Genomic DNA, 19848 nt, shown 5'->3' on the forward strand with positions numbered 1-19848 from the left:
GTAGTACTAAATGCTTAATGGGCCAGTTGCTTCCAAAGAAAGCAAAAGATTCATCAGGATTTTTTTTTTTAAGATTCATCAGGATTTAGACTACCTTTATGACTGCCCACTACAAATGAAAACCCCTTTGTTCCATTTATGCCAACATTTCTCCTCTAATGCATTCATTAGAACCTTTATCCCTTTTTAGATGTACTACTTAATTGATAACTTTGATTGGTACTGTTGTGCTTCATGATTTGAAGAATTTTTCAAGAATGATTTATGGGAAGAAAATATCCAAGATTAAGCAATCATTTGTAGATCTTGATAAGAGACTTAAAATACTCCTAAGATCCATATTCATCTCCTACATTAAGTTCATTTTAAAACTAGTCCTTTAATTTTTATCTTCAGCTATGAATATAAAACCAATAGCATCTCTGTTCCAGTTTCATAGAGGTTCACTGGAAGAGCCTCTACCTGCCTCTATGGATTTAACATCTTTAGCAGCCACGTTGCAGAAATTTAAGTAAAGTTTGTATTAAACAAAAGTGTACCCCTTACACCAGAACCAAGTTCTGGATAATGGCGACATATATGTATTCATTCACAAATATGTATCAAGCTCAATGAATAACAGTGAATATAAAAATACTTTTTTCATGAATCTTATGGTATAATAATAAAGTTTAACAACTAAGAAATCACACAAATAAATATAAAGTTGCAATTATGATAAACACTTCCCAGGAAAATTACAGGGTATACTTAGAATATATAGCAGTGAGATCTAAACTAGACTGTGGGGAGATAAGGGTTTACATCCAGTGTAAGTGCCATATGAGAAGTAAAAATAAGTAAGAATTAAACAAAGAAGATTGGGATTGTTGAAGAGCATAGTTTACTATGGCAAGAGGCATATTATCCTGAAAGACAGCAAGAAAACCAGAAAAAGAGTTAAAGGGGAAAATAGTAACAAAGGATGAATTTGGAAAGGTAGACAGAGCCTATTTCCTGAGGTAGTATCAGTAACTTTTATTGAATTCTGTTTCTATGCTAGCTATCATTCTGAACACTTTACTTGCATTTGCTCATTTAATACAACCACCATATAAAGGAGGAGTGTTAGTGTCCCCCATTTAGCTGATGATGAAACAGAGTCCAGAGAGGTTAGGGGTCAGCTAATAAGTGGTTGAGCCAAGATTGGAAGCCAGGCAGGCTGTCCCCAGAGTCATGACTCTTCATCACTATTCTACACTGCCTCTCAAACTAGAGAAAAATTAGAGTGCTAAGAGTATATGGCCTGCTTGAAATTGTTCAAGCTCTCTGTACTGATTCCTCCACAATGGCCTAAATCCATATAACACAATTTATGGCAAATTAAATGAATTGATATACAGGAAGCACTTAATACAGTGTCTGGCATATAATGAGTACTATAAAGTGCCAAATAACAACGTTACTTGTTACTTGTTATTCTGTTGGAAAGTGAATAAAATTAGCTGGGTATGTATGGCATGGTTATATATGCATTTTTAAAAGATTACTTTAGCTACAATGAGAAGAATGGATTGGAAGGAAGGCATATGTGGAAGAAGAAGATCACTCTTGAAGCTACTCTGCTGCCCAGGACTGAAATAATGCTAGGGGGCTAGGATGGAAAACTGAAGATGGAGAGAAATGGATGGATTTAAGAAATATAAAATCATTAGAATTTGCTGAGGATTGGTTATTGAGGATGAAGATCAAGGTGTTGAAGATAGTTATCCAGGCTAGGTGTAGTGCTCTGTCCACTGGGTTTGGGGTTATTAGTACAAGCTTGGGAGAAAATATTTTAAGTTTTATCTTTAATCTGATGAGTTTAAGGATTTTTGACACATCCAAATAGACATATGTCAGTATTTATTATTTCTATGCTGCTTAATTACAAAAACTAACTGGAAGCTACTTATAAGCTACAAATTTATCAATCCTGTGTACCAGAAATTTCAGTAGACATTTTATATCATTTATTTCAATGACAACCCAAAACTATTAACCATTTCTCACATTTTACAGTCACATGTTTACTTCCTTGGAACCTTTATAGCCAGTTTTACTTCTTGAAACATAAGAATATTTGGCTACAAACCAAGCGAAAGGAGTCAGATAAGATTCTTGGATATAACGATGAAGACATGGAGCCCACAGTATAACAAACTTTAAACAGGCAATTTCAACAGTGGTGATTGCATGAAGAAGGAGTTGAATATATTGTAGGAATATGTAATATGTAACGGAGAGGCCTATATTCATCAGGGATATGGGGACATCAGGGAAGGCCTCCTGGAGACCTCCTGGTGACACTTGAGTTGGAACCTAGAAGACAAGGAGCTTTTTGCCATGTGAAAGGGTTGAGATGGAAGGAGGGGAAAGGTAACCAGGGCAGAAATACCCGAGTTATTGTCAATCCATGATTGTCTACAGATTCTTATTCTTTTTTTAAGATATAAATATTTTTGTAAGATTATATTTATTCATGACAGACAGAGAGAGAGAGAGAGGCAGAGACACAGGCAGAGGGAGAAGCAGACTCCACGCAGGGAACTCAACGTGGGACTTGATCCCTGGTCTCCAGAATCCTGCCCTGGGCCCAAGGTGGCGCTAAACCGCTGAGCCACTGGGGCTGCCCTGCAGATTCTTATTCTACAGAAGATATGGCATGTCCAGGAACTGAATGAAGGTCAGGATGACAAAAGCAGTGTGTGTGTGTGTGTGTGTGTGTGTGTGTGTGTGTGTGTAAAAAGGCACTAATGAGGCTAAAAAGGTTAAGCATGGGCTGAATCATCTCAGGACTTATAGCGACTTGAGGGACTTTAGACTTTTTCCTAAGACTGTGGTGGGAGCATGGAGTAAATAATTTCAAACATTTTAGGGAATTCCTCTGACTATGGTGTATCACAGCTCTTTCTTGGCTTTCAGCTCTTCTGAAATATGCTAATTTCACCTAATAGACTTAATGGAATAGAAAAAATTGCAGACCTGCAAATTCCTTGCGGTTATCTATTTATTTATCTGTCATCTATCTACCTACTTACCTACTACCATCTGAATGCTGCCATATCTTTAAGTTTTCTTTTATTTTAAAAGGTGTTCTTTTTTATTTAAATTCAATTAGCCAACATATAGTACATCATTAGTTTCAAATGCCATCTCTTTGTTTTAGGTTTTGTTTCTTTGATTTTGCTTTCCAAAGGAATACCTCAGTCTCTATGTGGATTTTGGTATTTATATCACTGCCAATCACTCTCTCCTCTGCTCCACTTTATTAATTTCTGTATTATATCACACTTGCAACAAAACTGATGCTCATTGGAAAAGTCCATTTTCATTCAAAAGAGGAAAGTGCACACCTGTTTGCTTGAAAAATTTTATCTTGAGATTAAGTCTATACTGGGAAATATCACTTTAAAATTTTGGAAGAATGTTGCAGTTCACTCAAATATCTAATGGAAGTCTACATTTGGCTAACACACAAGTACACATGCAGCATATGCCTCATTATTATACATCGGCCATGCCTAGAATCTCCATAGAGAGTTTTGTCAAAATGTAATCAGCCCAAAGACACCCTCCTGCCTATGACAGGAATTGGGCATGTGTCAGCACGAGCCGTGAGACAATACACAATCACAGTTCAGAAATGAGCATTTATGTTATTGAATGCAGCAAATGCACAGGCCTCAGATTTCTTTTTTCAATCATGAAAAATCCTACAGAAATATGCATGTTCAAATAATAGTGACATAAATATGTTTAAGTTCCAGTTATTTACATAATTCTCCCTAAGAAAAATGAGCCCTATGAACTGAGAGCCTCTCCTTACAGTCTCTCAAGTAGTAACACACTTCTGAATGCCTATATTCTCCATATTCCCACTTTAAGAAAAACGAAGACCAACTGCTGTCTTTTACTTATATAAACCAAGAGAATGTGTCCTCTCCATACTTACTTTGCCACCAACCTCACAAACCCAAAAAGAACAGTGGATAAAAAGAAACATTATTCTCTTTAGTTTGAAGACTTCTTTCAAGGACTCAGCTTCTGAGGCCAGAACTTATCCCTGAGTCTTCTTAGCAGCTTGCAATACCCTTGCTATGACAGTCCCTCATGAACCAAAAGTAAAGGTGAAGGAATTTAATCTGTAGTTATTAGAACTGTTATTGTTTACTAAAATGGGCTTTGTGGGTATTTTTGGAGAATCCTTTCTAAAGTTTTTTTTATTTTTTTATTATTATTATTTTTTTAATGTAAGATGACTGAGTCAAATATGGAGGCTCAGAGCAGTACTCTGCTTCAATAATGCTCTGGAGTCTTTATCTAAAAACAGATGTAGTGTCAATCATGGAGGAGAGTGAGCACATGTTCCCAGATACTTAATAAAGGGGACAGACAGGATCCACCCCAACCTAACAGGATATTATTGCAAAAGTATGTTCAGCTCTAGCAGACCCTAGACTTAAAGTCACACATATGAATTCCAATCTGAGGAGCAAGGTTAGCATTCTATCACTAGCCATGATTTAAACATAAGCTATGCTACAATCTATGGCACCTGGGTGGCTCAGTGGTTGAGCATCTGCCTTTGGCTCAGGTCCTGATCCTGGGGTCCTGGGTTCAAGTCCCACATTGAGTTCCTAAGGGGAGCCTGCTTCTCTGTCTGCCTATGTCTCTCCATCTCTCTGTGTGTCTCTCATGAATAAATAAATAAAATCTCTGAAAAAAAAAGCTCTGCTACAGTCTAGCCCAAAGAGTTGATCTTGTATGTGAATAGTCAAGAGTAAGTCTTGAAACTTGTTTTTCTTCTTAGACGTTTTTTTCTTAGAAATGTAGGCCAACCTGAGGAAGCCCAGTCTATATTAGAACCTAAAAGTTCCATCTTATTCCAGATTCAGTATTTGAACCTGCATAGTTCCCAGAGTGGCAAGCCCAGTACAGGATCATCAGACCTTATTATCTGGCTGCTAAAACTATATTCTGGTTAAAACATATTGTATAATGAACCATCAAGTGCTATAGATAACCCTGAAATCAAATCAACTCTATCCGGTGTTTAGCATATAATAGAGATTCAGTAAAACTTATTTAATCATTAAACTTCTAGATCTTTTGAGAAGTTAGAGTTCCAATGCCCTATTTCCTAGCAGCCCTGATCTCCTGGGTCTACCGTAAGATATAACACTTTTTCAGAATTGATTTATTACCATCATTCCAGAGCAGGTAGCCTTAGTGCTTTTATCTCAGGATAGATAAAAGACTAAATTTACCAAGCAACTCATAGTCAGAACATTTACTGTGTTATTTCAACCAGACTGACCCATTACCCTTTTCTGAACCAACCAATATAATCTCTTTAGTAGGGACCCACTTGCCACTCCACGGAGCAGTAACTGATACTCCCTGATACTGGACACTGCCTGACCAGACCAAATAACCAGAATACAGAATATGAACTTGGAGCTACATATATATCCTCTCAGGTGGACAGTCCCTGGTTTAGGGCCATCAGGAAAGTCCAACACAGAATATCTGGATCAGGGGTGAGGGGTTGAATATGTTATTAGAGAAGGAATAGGGAGTAAAGTATGCCGGGCTACACGGAGGAAATCTACCACCTTGTGACAGTCCTGGTCTCTGGACTAAGGTTTTGAAAGAAGATTTACATTCTGGGGAGGAGTATAGAAGAAAATCAAGGCCAAACTCCAACTTTACAGGGACTACATTACGGAAAAGAACTTCAGGACTACATCTTAAGGAAGAATCCAGAAATCAAATAATGGAGACTGAAATACAATATGGGAGCACAGTCCAGGGAGTGAGGGAAATGCCCAGTGCTCAACAGGGCTAGCCTTGAGAGCAGTGTCAGTATCAGCCCCAGAAGAATGGGCTAGAAGTAGGTAAATGTCTTTTTCCTCAGGTAAGAAACTGGGAAAGACAGCAGCATGAAGAAAATAGATGCCTTTGGCAATTAGAAGAGAAGACATGCAAAGTTTGCACCAGGGCCTAATGAATGGGAAAACAAGGGGAAAAAAATGTGTCTTTTCTTCTATTTTCCTGCTTATGATATTAGGAGCAAACTAGTATAATCTCATGTTTCTAGCTAGGAGCAGACTTCCACAGAAATGTCCTAATTTAGTTCTTCCTAAAGCAGGTGATGCATCAGAATCACCTGGGGAGCTTGTTAAAAATAAAGATGTGTAAGTACCAAACCAGATCTATGATTCAGAATCCTGAGAGGCCCAGGAATCTGTATTTTTAATAAGATTTCTCAGTGATACTCACACACGGCTAGGGTTGGAGCCATTCTCTAACATACCAGAAAAGATTTCATAAAAATTGTAATGAATCAAAAATTTCCCGAAAATGGAAACATGCCCCTCATGTGACCTATGTGTCTTCCATATCAGAAGGTCCGAAATAGTTAAAATATATCTGTTCCTCACTCTACTCTGTCTCTAACACACTCATTTGTCCTTTAAAGTAAATTTCCCACTTAATCTTTTCTGCACTGATCTGTTAAATATTTGAACTCAATTGTTCAAGTGATTATTTGAAATTTGCATCTGGTATTTAAGATCCCCAACTGAATAAATACAGTACTGTTAATCAAACAGATTCATTGTGAAAAGGTAAAAACGTGCTCTGTATTAATTTCAGCAACTATTTCAGGCACTTACCAACAAATTAATACCCAGTATGAGTTAATCATCTAATCCAAAGTCCCTAAAAGTTCACAGTCAAATAAATTGAACCCCCCCAGCAATGATAGATTCTTCTAATTATCTTTATCAAGTTAATATCTGTGTATAATTACCCACAATATAAGATTATGTGAAAACAGTGAGTTCTGCAACTGATTCCTAACAAAAGTAGTTTATCTTGTAAACTTATAACTATGGTTTGCACTTCACATACCTTTTCATCCATTGGTTTCACTGCGAAGATGAATTCATTTGATTGTACCATAACTCCCGGAACAAAAACATTCCTCAAAATAAAAAAAAAAAAATGCTTTCAAATTATTACCATGATGAGAACCCATTTTTTGTACAGTTTCCTTGAAAATGCATTTTTCAGTTACAAGCCTGTTCCCACAATGTATTAAAGAATTAGAGGAAAGAGACACCTGTGTAGCTCAGTGGTTGAGTGTCTGCCTTTGGCTCAGGTCATGATCCCAGAGTCCTGGGATTGAGCCCTCATCAAGCTACCCACAGGGAGCCTGCTTCTCCCTCTGCCTATGTCTCTGCCTCTCTCTGTGTCTCTCATGAATAAATAAATAAAATCTTTTTTTAAAAAGTGGAGGAAAAACGTCTCTGGAGAAAAATTTATTTCATAGGGGGGTAGGACTTATAAGCCAAATCTCTTCATTTCAAGACCAAATTTCTGTCTACAATATCACCCAGCAAGTAAGAATAATGTAAGGGATATTTCAGAGAACACAGGAACTGCACTACTGCATAAGTCTAAGAAAAATTATCTTTATCCACCTGGTCCTCACTCACTGTGTCCCTTCTATAGTCCAAGGAGAGATATCTATTCAAAAAGCCTCCTTCCCCCAAATCTTTCGTAGGTGTTAAGAATTAGGTCCAATCTCAGTATTCCTTTCCCTTAAGACCATTCACATTGATTTTATTTTTATGAATTTATTGAAAGCATACATAATAATCTTATGGACAAAACACATAAGCAAAAAAAGACATATGCTGTTTAAACTAAAGAATTCTTGTTAGGTCGAGAATACTATGCCCATCAACTAAAGATAAGGAAAGCCTCAATTGTTGTTCATAAAAGCAGCTGAGCATCCCAAGTATTCCCTCCTCCATCCTTGCTACAGATTGATTCTATACCCAGAATGTGATCTCAGAGGCAGGCCAGGAAAAATAAATTAGAAGTTAAAGGTGTTAGAAAAAAAAAAAAAATTCAGTGCCTACTTTGGCAGCTTCCACCAACTTCTTTGAATCTATTTTATGCTTTCCAAAAAACTATTTGAAATGGAAAGCATTTTGAAAGTTTTGCTGAAATAAACCACTATTAGTTAGCTATTGCTGTGTGATAAAATTCCCCACACTTAGTGGATTAATACAATGATTTTTTTTTAATCTCATAGTATCTGTGGGTCAAGAATTCAGGCACAGTTTCAGTGTCTGATTCAGGCTCAGAGTTTTTCATGAAATGCTATACCCAAGATGTCCATCGGAGGTACAATCATCTGAAAGCCCAGAATGGAGCTGGTGGCTTCACTTCCAAGGTGGTGCACTCACTGTCATTGGTCCTCAGTTCCTCATGCCATAAGTCAGCTGAATGTCTTTGTGACGTACTGACTGGCTTCCCCCAGAGTAAAGACAAGCAGGAGGCCACAGTACCTTGTATATCCTAATGTCAAACATCACACACCTTCACTTTCTCCACATTCTATTTGTTAAAAGAAAGTCCCTAAATACAACTAACACTTAAGAGGAGGGGTATTAGAGTTCACCTTTTGCAGGGAAGAGTATCAAACCACCTGTTGCTGTATTTTAAATTAAAACCACCGAAGGGTCTTTTCTGGACTTTACCACATTCTTTATATCATGTCAGGGCAGCTCTTAAAAATGATCCATTCCTTAAACTGAATATAATGCTAATCCAATGCATGCCATTATCACTGGCCTATAGTGGAGGAGAGAGTCTGATCGTCAAATAACAAGGGATAATGCAAAGCATTATAATTATTTGTAAGGCTTTAAATAATGGTTTGAAATTGACACTGGCAACTTCAGGACAGTTTGTGAAAGTAACTAACAGGCTTAAACAGTTCTATGTCTTATGGACAGTTTGGCCACCCACTAGACTTGTGTCTGGAGAGCTTCAAAGAATACAATAGCATTGGACTGTCATCCTTCTAATCCCCCACACTTTATTTGAGTATGTTCAATTTTACAGCCTTCTCCTCTCTGCTAAGCTAAAATCAATGTATTGACATCTTGGTGGGAGAAGTGGAACAAGAGACAGATAAGTTATTCCCTGGAGGGAAAACTCAAAAGAGGAAAAGACTTCTTGTTACCACAAGTCAGGACAGTTGAGGTCAAATTCTGCTATAAATTCTCTCTGTGGGGTGATGGAGGACACACACAGACCCTCAGATAAATACTCTGACTGTGCTCTGTATTGCATACGCTGCTTGGACCTTCTAGGATGCTAAGTGCAATGAATAATCTCTCTCTCTCTCTCTCTCTCTCTCTTTCTCTCTCTCTCAGTGATCTTCAGATCTTAAAGGAAAGATAAGGCATAGACTATACTTTGCTTAACTTCTCTTTTAAGTTAGGTAGACGTCAGTGCATTAGGGGCTGTGGAAGGCTTGAGGACATGAAGGCATCTACATATAATCCCTGTTCTTCAAGAGCCTGTATTCTTCTTAGAGGAGAAATCTGGGATGAAGGTAGTACTGCTTTGGACACCATGATGAAGAGCCTGGGATCTTAACCTTTATACAGGTTAGTCAATCTCTCTCTCTCTCTCTCTCTCTCTCTCTCTCTTTCTCTCTCACTCACACATTCATACATACACCACCCTAACTAAAAGATCAGGCCCTTTCAGAACCTGCATTGAAACTGTCAGAACACTTTTGTCTTTCATGGAAGTGTAAGGAATCCAAAAGACATTCCCAGTTAGGTGGAGTGACACCCTCGAGAAGCTTAGCATCCCCAGAAGAGTGCAAGTATTTTTTTCAAAAGTACAAGAGTAATAATAAAGTCTACATTGTGTTTCATAAACTGTACTAAGTGCTTGAAGTACATTATCTCATCCTTTCCTCACAGCAACCTTGAAATACATATTATGATTAATAATAATAGAGATGAATAATATTATTCTTATCCCCATTTGCTAGATGAGTAACTGAGCCTTGGAGAAGTTCAATGAGTCACTTGAGGTTAGCCAGCTAATAACTGGTGAAGCAAAGGTTTAAACTCAGGACATCTATAACCAGACCCCATGTTGGTACCTAGCACTGATTAAAGCACAGAATGAATACCTGAAATAATTACTTAGCAGAGGAGAGAATGGATAAAGAAGGAAGAGGAGGACAGGCCCTACTGTTTACATTTGTATCTCTTATAACATCATGACCACCAATTACATGGCTTGATCCTTCAGTATTTGGACACGTATTTTTTTTTTCTCTCAACTAGACTGGCATCCTGGTGAATAGATTGTATCTTACGGACTCTCTCTTTCCTTGTGAGTATATATGAAATGCTGGACAAATAACCTTCACACCACCACAACAAAGACATGATTCTCAGAATTCTCAGGCAATTTATCACCTCTTCATATTACTCGGTAATTTACTCTTCATTCCTTAATTTCTTATATTTAAAAATAATGGAATCCACTTCTTAAAGTTTTATGAGAGTAAAACTAAATGAGGTAATGTTTATAAAGAGATTAGCAATAGCCATCACATACTAGGTACTCAAAGTAATTTATTCTTTCTATTATTATAATATACATGTCTCCAGTGGTTCAAAATGAACTATCTATATGTATATATGTACATTTATAGTTTACTATATGTACTACTAAGATTGCTATTAAAATAGTAAAAATTACTCTTTCTTAAGTATTTAACATCTTACAGGCGCTTTAGAAGATGATTTATATATATAAATTAGTTATATATATAGTTATATATTAGTTATATATACTTGTCATATATATTAGTTTTATATATGTATATGTACTATGTATATATTAGTTATATATACATGTATATGTATACTTATATATACTTTTATATATATATATACATATATATATATATAAACTAATTTTACAATGAGGCTTAGAAATGCCAACTTAATTTATCCATGATCACATAGCTAAAATGTTCAAGAATTAGCATATAAACTTAGGTCTGTGTGATTTCAAAATCAATTTCTGGTAAAACAAAGGACAGAATCTAAGCCAGGTTCTCACTCCTCTTACTCCTCTACTCCCCTACAAGATGTAAAGGTCAGATTCTGACTATGTATACATACTTATTACTGATAGGAATTCTCCTTGTCTCACAGGCCTACTTCCTATCTTGGGAAACAACATTTCCTAGGAGAAATTCCACCTTTCCAGTGATACTATCACTATCAGATCTCTGGCATCCAAAGGAAGACAGACTAGGAGGAAACAGTAAGCTATTTAGGATCTTGTTGGACATTGGAATTCCTCGTTGATGGGAAATTAAACCCAGAACACAGTCATCTATTCCCACTGTTCTCCAGCTTGTCAGATAGAAGCAGTCTTGTTTACAAAAAAGAAGTCACTGGTACAGCATATCTCAGCACACGCTAGTCCATTTATGGTAGGGAGGAAGTCCACTCAGACCCTGGTTACCTGTTCCCTCAAAGGGCACTCAACATCTTTGCTGTAGCAAAGGACATCCAGTATCACCTACTACTGTGTGATCACAAGGAAAACAAATTTTATTTAATAAAGCCAAATGCCAGTTTCTTAAAAGCTACCCTAACCTGAAGCATAATGTATAATGAACAATCCCTGCTTTTTAAAAATCAGATTAATGAAGCAAGAGTGTTTTTAAAATACAACCAACCTTGGGATTTGAGTAGGACTGGGGAGGGCTGATAATAACATTCACTAATGACACTGCTTTCAGAGTCTTTACATTTATGCTTAGGTTACTTTTCTGCAAAGTGAGTAGCAAATAGACCATCCTATTTGAGTGGTGATTATATTTATATTGATTATACTTAATGTGTTGATGGAAGTGGGAGTTTATAAGCAAAAGAATATGAGTTATCGACAGTCTTTAATCCCATGGCCTTTTAAAATCTGCTCAGATACTGAGTATCATTCTGCTTCATTCTCTTGTCTCTTCTTATTTTCATAGTCAAAATCAGAAGAAATAGAAATTAATAGCACTATTGATTATAACAGCTAACAATTGCTAAGTGTTTACTAAGACCCAACCACTTAAAATCTCACATCTCACAACAATCATATGAGATAGGCGTTATTATTTCCCCCATTTTATACCTGAGAAAACTGAGATCAGCAGCTTTTAACATAACTTTCCCAAGAAGCTCTTACTACTCATCAAAGGTAAAGAGAGAACTTCCTGATAGGTGTGTATGCCATTAGACTGCTCTTAATCACCATACTATAAAGTCTCTGTAAAAGAGGAAGGGCAAGCCCAGAGGGGTGAAAATATTGCCTCTTCAAACACATCTGCTTGGGTTAGAGTACTTCCTAACTAGGAGCTCCAAGTCATACTACAATTTTTTGGTGGCCTAGACCAATCTAAGACCTTTCCTGGCCTCCAAGATAGGGACAAGCAGAGGAAGTAAGAATTCATTCACTCCACCTATTCCATTAATACTTGCTGAGGCCCTAGTCTATACCCAAACCTGTGTCAAGCACTGAAGAAATATCAAGCACTTGAAGACTTTCTTGCCTCAGGAAATTCAGAGTCTCCTTATACAAGATGTACATAAAAGCACACAGCTGGGCACCCAGCTCAGAATGACTCAAGGGAAGTGTCGATGAAGCTAAGACCTGAGGATGACCTGAGGATTTAGCAAGGCAAAGTGTATTTCTTTGAGACATGGCCTCAGTATCTGTTCTGTTCCTACCCCTCCAGCACATTCAGAATGCTCCTCTTTATGCATTTGCCAAAATCAAAAATAATAATCCCAATCATCCATCAGTTGAGTAAGAGGAAATGTAGTATTTCATATGAAAAGAAAAACTAATAGGACAAGAATGTTATGATGGAGGAGGTAGAGACAGAGTCACAGCTGCCAGTGACCTTGGCAGACTATCAACATCTTACTAAACAGTCCCCTTCCTTGATATTGCTATATAAGTATGTATATAAAAATATATAAGTACAAATGTAACTGAGAGTCAATGACTTAGCCTTCAGAATGTAATCAACATAGGGTGCTCACAGGCTGGTGCTCTTGTGGTAGGGGGATAGCCTTTCAGCCCTACAATCCCAACATGTTCTTTTCTTTGGGTAAAATATACAGTTTCTGCAGAACTATACAGCTGCTACTCATTAGTCAACTCAAGCATAGAGTATATTTGCTCCTCCAGGTGCACACAAGCCCAGAGTGGGTGTTGGAATCAGCTATTGCCTTGGACTGAAGGCATCAAGGAAAATCCTGAACTGGATACTTTCCTTCCAACATCAACTACATGCAAAATGATGTGGTAAGAATAAGAAATTAGGATTAAAAAGAGCATGCTTCTTTGTTCTTTAGAAGAAACACTAGTTTCTTTATTTTTGGATTGACAACATGGTCATTTTTTTGGTTTACAAAGATATGATTTTATTTATTTATTCATGAGAGACACACACATAGAGAAAGAGAGAGAGAGGCAGAGACATAGAAAGAGAGAGAAGCAGGCTCCATGCAAGGAGCCCGACATGGGACTCGATCCCAGGTCTCCAGGATCACACCCTGGGCCAAAGGCAGGTGCTAAACTGCTGAGCCACCCAGGCGTCCCAAAAGATATGATTCTATAGGGCAAAAGTAATGGAGTAGGTTTACCATCCCTGGGGTTGGTAAAGGATAGAAGCCACACTTAAGTGTTCATGCAGTAAACCTTGGAGGTCTTTCATAGGAGGAAGTGAATTCCAGGCAAATTGAAGGACATATTGTTAAAAAAATTTTTTTAAGACTTAATATCTAATTTACCATTTCAGCCTTTCCCAGGAATGGAATCTTAAACCACTCAATCCGGAATTACCTGGTTAGTGCTAGAGAGGTAGTCTTTGACAGATTCCTGCCATGTCTGTCCCCTAAAGGAAGGTGACCTTGCCACAACCAATCTGCTTTTTGCTAGTGTAATAACTACTTTGTCTCTCTCCCTTCTGCTTATGTCTTTCATTTTGTACAGCACCTTAGAGCAGCTTTCTAACTGCTAGATAGAATGCTGCCTAATTCATGAATCACTGAATAAAGCCAATTAGATCTTTGAAATAGTTGAATTTTTAACAATATGCAAATAAAAATGGTGTCATCCTGACTTCTCATAGTGTTTTTCTGTCTGGATCATAAAGGTTTTGGTTTTAAAATAAGAGGCCAACAGGATGAACAAGGACCAGGGTTTAAATCATATAAAGAATTTTTGACTGAGTTACCTGGTCTGATCAAATCATCCTATTAGGAGTGTAATCAGAAATTCACCAAAGAGAAGAGGCTATCCCACTATCAAAGAAGTATACTGAATTGCTGGAAGATGATTGACCTCAGCTTTCTATAGCTTCTATCTTCATTACAACTGAGGAAGAAATGTAAAAGGTAATGAGTCACTGTCTGTGGTACATAAAATGCTTTATGCGGCCCTAGTAGAATCACAAGGAAAGAATTTTCTGTGAAGACTACTGTGTTCCCTTCTTCCCTATGAGAGAATGGTACATCCCCGACCACTGCCATGTCTCCTACCTATCCACACCTCCTTGTTGATATTGAGCTTGGCCTTGTCATGCTGTGCTTTGACCAAATAAATGTGAGTGATTTTGACGTATGCCACATCAGAGGAAAAGAATTAAGAGGCATCACTTGTTTCTTTTGCCCTGTTGCTAAACTGCGTCTGCTCCTTTACCCTGGTTCCTAACAATGCAGAAATGAAAAAATGTGGAGCAAGGCCACAGTGGGCTGACCCATAGTCACCAACATGTAATGTACGTGAGAAATAAATTGGCATTACAAATCACTAAGAGAATGGGACTGTGTATTACTGCAGCAAATCTGAATAATGTATCTTCTAAGAGAGCTCTTTAGATTTTGTTGCTAGCCATACAGGGTAAAATCCAACAAGCTAAATAAACACACAAAGGGAAAAAGAAACCCCACCTTTGAGTAGGGTGGCTATATATGCCTGGGACTGAGCTTTCATTCTATATGGCAACTCCTAGGATTTTGTAATGGTTGCCTGGAAGGTTACAAGAATGTTTCTGTAGTTGTCTCCAACCTCAACAGGGAACATTGGCATAATCCATTCATTAGTAATGTCTGCTTTTAGCATGGAATGAGAGGCAGTGACACAGATGACATGTTTGCTGGTCTAGAGCTTCAATATCTCCCACCCTTGCAGCCTTTCAAAGAAAGAAATATTGTGTTTTCCCCACTATCTTTTGCCTTCCTCTGGATCCTTCCAAATACTCCTTACCCGTCACTGGAATCTCACAACTCTGGTAGTGGTAGCTGGGAGAGTAGTGGTAAATGAAACCAGCTTTTTTCCGTCACCAGTAAAATAAAGGGTCAGTGTAAACACTCATCCTTTTTCCCTGGATGATTGGCCCATGTGCTCTTCCTCTCTGATTACTCCTTCCTATACTTCTGAAAGAAGTGATCCATTTTACTGACTCTAACTGGTCTGACATAAAATACGTATAACTCTTTACAGAACAAAAGGTAGCTCCACAAAACCCTATTTCTGCCCATTCTACTAGCTCGTTGAGTTAGGCTGGGATATAAACTGTGGACCACAAACATATTTCATGTAGTAATCAGGCATTAGCACCGAGCATATGGCATATTCCTCACAAAAAGCCACCCTCCAACAAACCACTCTTACATTGTTAGAGCGCCATCTACAGGTCCCTGTAACAAAGAGAGTTTCCTAAGCCTCTCTCTTGGCTTGCTATGAAGAGAGTGACATTAGAAATTAAATTACTCAGCGATTAGAAACGACAAATACCCACCATTTGCTTCAACGTGGATGGAACTGGAGGGTATTATGCTGAGTGAAATAAGTCAATCGGAGAAGGACAAGCAGTGTATGTTCTCATTCATTTGGGGAATATAAATAATAGTGAAAGGGAATATAAAGGAAGGGAGAAGAAATGTTGGGAAATATCAGGAAGGGAGACAGAACATAAAGACTCCTAACTCGGGGAAACGAACTAGGGGTGGTGGAAGGGGGGAGGAGGGCGGGTGTTGGAGGGGAATGGGTGACGGGCACTGAGGTGGACACTTGACGGGATGAGCACTGGGTGTTTTTCTGTATGTTGGTAAATTGAACACCAATAAAAATTAATTAAAAAAAAAAGAAATTAAATGAGGAGGAAAAAAGAAGGTAAGTAATTTTTCCCATGTATTTCTATGTACCAGAGTGTTATTAGAGGAGATTTAATGCTTTATATCACTTATCCATAAAAGGGGTTATTATTATTTCCATTCTACAGATGAGAAAACTGGGCTAGGAATGTGACTTATTTGCTCAACCAAGAAGCTAAGCTATGATTCCAACCAGGGTCTTTCAATGTCAGCACTGATGTTTCTTCCTGTAGTTAACTCTCTCAATTCTTGATTTGATTCAATGCTCTTAGATTTCAGGAAATTTTGTTACTCCTCAAAAGAATATGTCACCTTCCATGAAGTAAATGTGTCTGTGTAGAACTAAAGGCATTTACTTAGACTGTTCCTATCTCTACTTGCCTTTCTTCTCTATGCCAGATATGTACTAAATAAATTTTGTTGGATGAATCTATGACGAAATGAATGAAATGGATTTTTTCTTGCCTTCTTTTAAATTCTTTGCAAAATTACACTCTCAGAATAGTTGCACTCATATCTGACCATTCTTTAAATTTTCATCATATGGAAGGTCTCCCCCACCATCCACCTACACAGCCCAAGTCAATGTCATGCTACACAGTCCTTGGATTTTGAAGTGTAAAGCAATTCAGAGTTAAAATTAATCAGGACACTCCCAATGTAAAGGAAGCCCTCTGCAAAACCACTTTTCTATAATAAAAAAGCCATTTAATTTTCTGAATAACCACTTCCATCTGCTTTGATAAGTTTGATTTTCTGATACTAGTTTATATTAACTAAGATATGGCTATCCATCTACACATTAATGGTCACTTTTCAGCAGCATGCAGTTAAACATGTTAAACATCTAGGATCCTATGCATCATTTCAGTGAGAGTGTGAGCTCTATGAGGACAAGTCCTAATTTTTAAATTATTTTATAACCCTCTAATTCCCACTGCAATGTCTTCAGCTATCTTATTAAATGTTTATAGCTGGCCAAGGATTCCTCCCCTTGTCTAGCTAGTCCTTTGAAAGAAATATTAATGAGCAATTTAATGTTAAAAAGGAGCAAGAGAATGAAGAGTATATTTTCCCAGAATGTAATTATTGAGTGCCTGCCATATTCCAGGAACCACACTGGGTGACAGGAGCACACAGTCTCTGGCCTCAAGGATATAGTCTAATGGGATAAACAGACAATTACAATGCAGTATTCCGGGTCGGCAGAGGCTCAGGGGTATCCTACACTTTGAGGGGAGGCAAAAATGATGGACTACAGAGGTCTCTAATTACAGAGTTTCCTCCTGAAGTGATGGTAAACGCTATAATGCAATTATAATAAATATTACAATGCAATTACAATGAATGTGTGTTGAACTGAATTAAATCAAATTACTACCTTGCTCTTCAGAAACTCGAATGTGAACCATGAAAATTGGATTTTTTTTTAATTCAGGGCTTCCCAATAAGTTTCCCATGGAGATATTTCAGAAGATTTTAATCAATGAGTCCTTAAGAAATTTTATAAGTCTGTCCTACCCTAAAGCCCTTTGGTTTGCTGAATGTATCCTTCCAGAAGCTTCTTTAGAATTTTCCCAGCCATTTAAAGGAATTCAAAAACCTGGCAAAACTAGAATCTAATTTTTCTGCCAATAGAAGATTTAAAGTTGATAATGACAGCTAAATGTGATTGGTGTTATACACAATTTGTACAAAATTATGTCATAAAAATGTGACCCTCAGAAAAACCTATCTATAAATTCTATTCTCTCAGAATAGAGGCATTTTCAGCCCCTTTCCTACCCTGCTGAGTTAGTTCTTTAAGGGCATAGCCTGTGTCCCTTTTATTACCATACCCTGGGTCCTGCCAAAGTGGAAGACACAGAATAGGCATCTCGCATGTAATAGGATAAGTGAGTATATGCTAGCTGAATGCATGAAAATGATTATATTTAACTATCCCTTGGAATGGCCTGAAGTTTTGTGGAATTTATAAGCTTCTACATCTCTTCATCATCCTCCATGTTAGGCAAATATATCTTCTTTTTTTACTTAAACTTTCTGCTTTATTGCTTTCTCTTTTTTGTCATACAAGTAAAACATGTTTTTATAGAAATGTTAGGGAAAAATGAGCAAAACTTTAAAAATCAAAAATTCTACTATCTAAAGTTAACCAGTATTAATTTTTGTTGTATATTTTTAAAAAAAATTTTCTCTTTTTTTCTGTTTTAAAGTTTTAATATGCAAATACACACTTTTAAAAATACATTTTCCTGATGTATGTGTTATTTTGTGACCCGTATATGTACTATTTATAAATAGCAAATAAATATATTTTGTGTCATAAGTATTCATGTATATTCTCATCTGTAGTGGCTACAGAACAATCCATTGTGTATATCTCAAAATGTATTTAATTTGTACTTATTATCAGACAGGTTGTTTCCAAATATTTGTTATTTTAAACAACATTGTGATAACTATTTTATCCTTACAACTTCTTGCATTCATTTGAGAATGCAAGGAAAGTAGGAGAATTTCTGGGTCAAAGGGAAAGACCTTTTTTTTTTTTTAAAGATTTTATCTATTTCAAAAAAAATTTTATCTATTTATTTGAGAGAGAGAGAAGGCTCGAGACAGGGTTAAAGGCAGAGGTAAGAAACAAGCTCCTTGTTGAACAGGAACGAGGCTCGATCCCAGGACCCCAAGATCATGACCTGGGCCAAAGGCAGATGTTTTGCTGACTGAGCCACCCAGGTGTCCTGGGAAAGACCATTTTAAAGGTTTCTGATGCTTGGGCCCAATTTCTCTCTAGAATCACCTTGAACACTGTGCCAATCATAGTTACAGGGATCCCTGGGTGGCGCAGCGGTTTGGCGCCTGCCTTTGGCCCAGGGCGCGATCCTGGAGACCCAGGATCGAGTCCCACATCAGGCTCCTGGTGCATGGAGCCTGCTTCTCCCTCTGCCTGTGTCTCTGCCTCTCTCTCTCTCTCTCTATCTCTCTCTGTGTGTGTGACTATCATAAATAAAAATAAAAAAAATTAAAAAAAAAAACAAAAACATAGTTACAACTATTGTATAAGCCTATGTGATGAGGAAACGTTTTTTAAAATATTCATTTATTTTCTATATTTAATGGACAAGAACATGATTCTATAAACCGCATCTAGGTATAGAATAGCAGAATGTTTAATAGTTAAGAAGTGAATTCTCAAGTCAGATTACTTGATCCCACATGCTGGTTCAGCCTTTCACTAATTCTATGCCTCAACCAAGTTAAATAACGGCATTATGCTTCAGTGTTCCCTCATCTAAAAAATAGAATAATTAAAATATCTATCTCTTAGGGTTGTTTTTGAAGCTTACATGAATTGATCTATACAATGGATTCAGAATACTACCTGGCACTTGTACACATTCAAAAAATGCTGCACATTCTCTCCTTCTTCCTGACACTACTACTAAATTAATTTTTTAGCCTCCCTTGCAATTAGGTATGCCCATGAGACTAGTGTGTGAAATGAACTGATATGTGTCACTTACTGGCTTGACCCACAGATGCCTTTAAGACATGACTTTCATCAATTTCCCAATCAGCTGAATAGAGGAAACTCCAAGGACTTAGAGAAGCACAGGATGGAAGGAACCTGGCTCTATGAATGAATGTGCAGAACAAGAGCCCAACCTCTACCAACCACAATGAACTATCAGTACATCAGTGAGAAATGAATGTACACTGCATTGCATTTGAAATGTTTGTTGCTCCTGTTATAACAATTAGC

At 37.3% G+C, this 19848-nt stretch overlaps 1 long non-coding RNA gene across 2 annotated transcripts in view; it reads right to left on the minus strand.

Annotated features, from left to right (window-relative positions):
* Positions 1-19848, minus strand: part of LOC140597939 (uncharacterized) — a 369700-nt gene that overhangs the window by 168050 nt on the left and 181802 nt on the right. Inside the window, exon 1 of one of the 2 annotated variants that reach the window (XR_012000007.1) lies at positions 6933-7009. This is a non-coding gene — a long non-coding RNA (uncharacterized lncRNA). Of the gene's footprint in view, positions 1-6932; positions 7010-19848 lie in introns of those variants that run through there. The other variant, XR_012000006.1, reaches the window with a different exon arrangement.

Source organism: Vulpes vulpes, chromosome 2, assembly GCF_048418805.1.
Source record: "Vulpes vulpes isolate BD-2025 chromosome 2, VulVul3, whole genome shotgun sequence".
Classification (NCBI taxonomy): Eukaryota; Metazoa; Chordata; class Mammalia; order Carnivora; family Canidae; genus Vulpes; species Vulpes vulpes.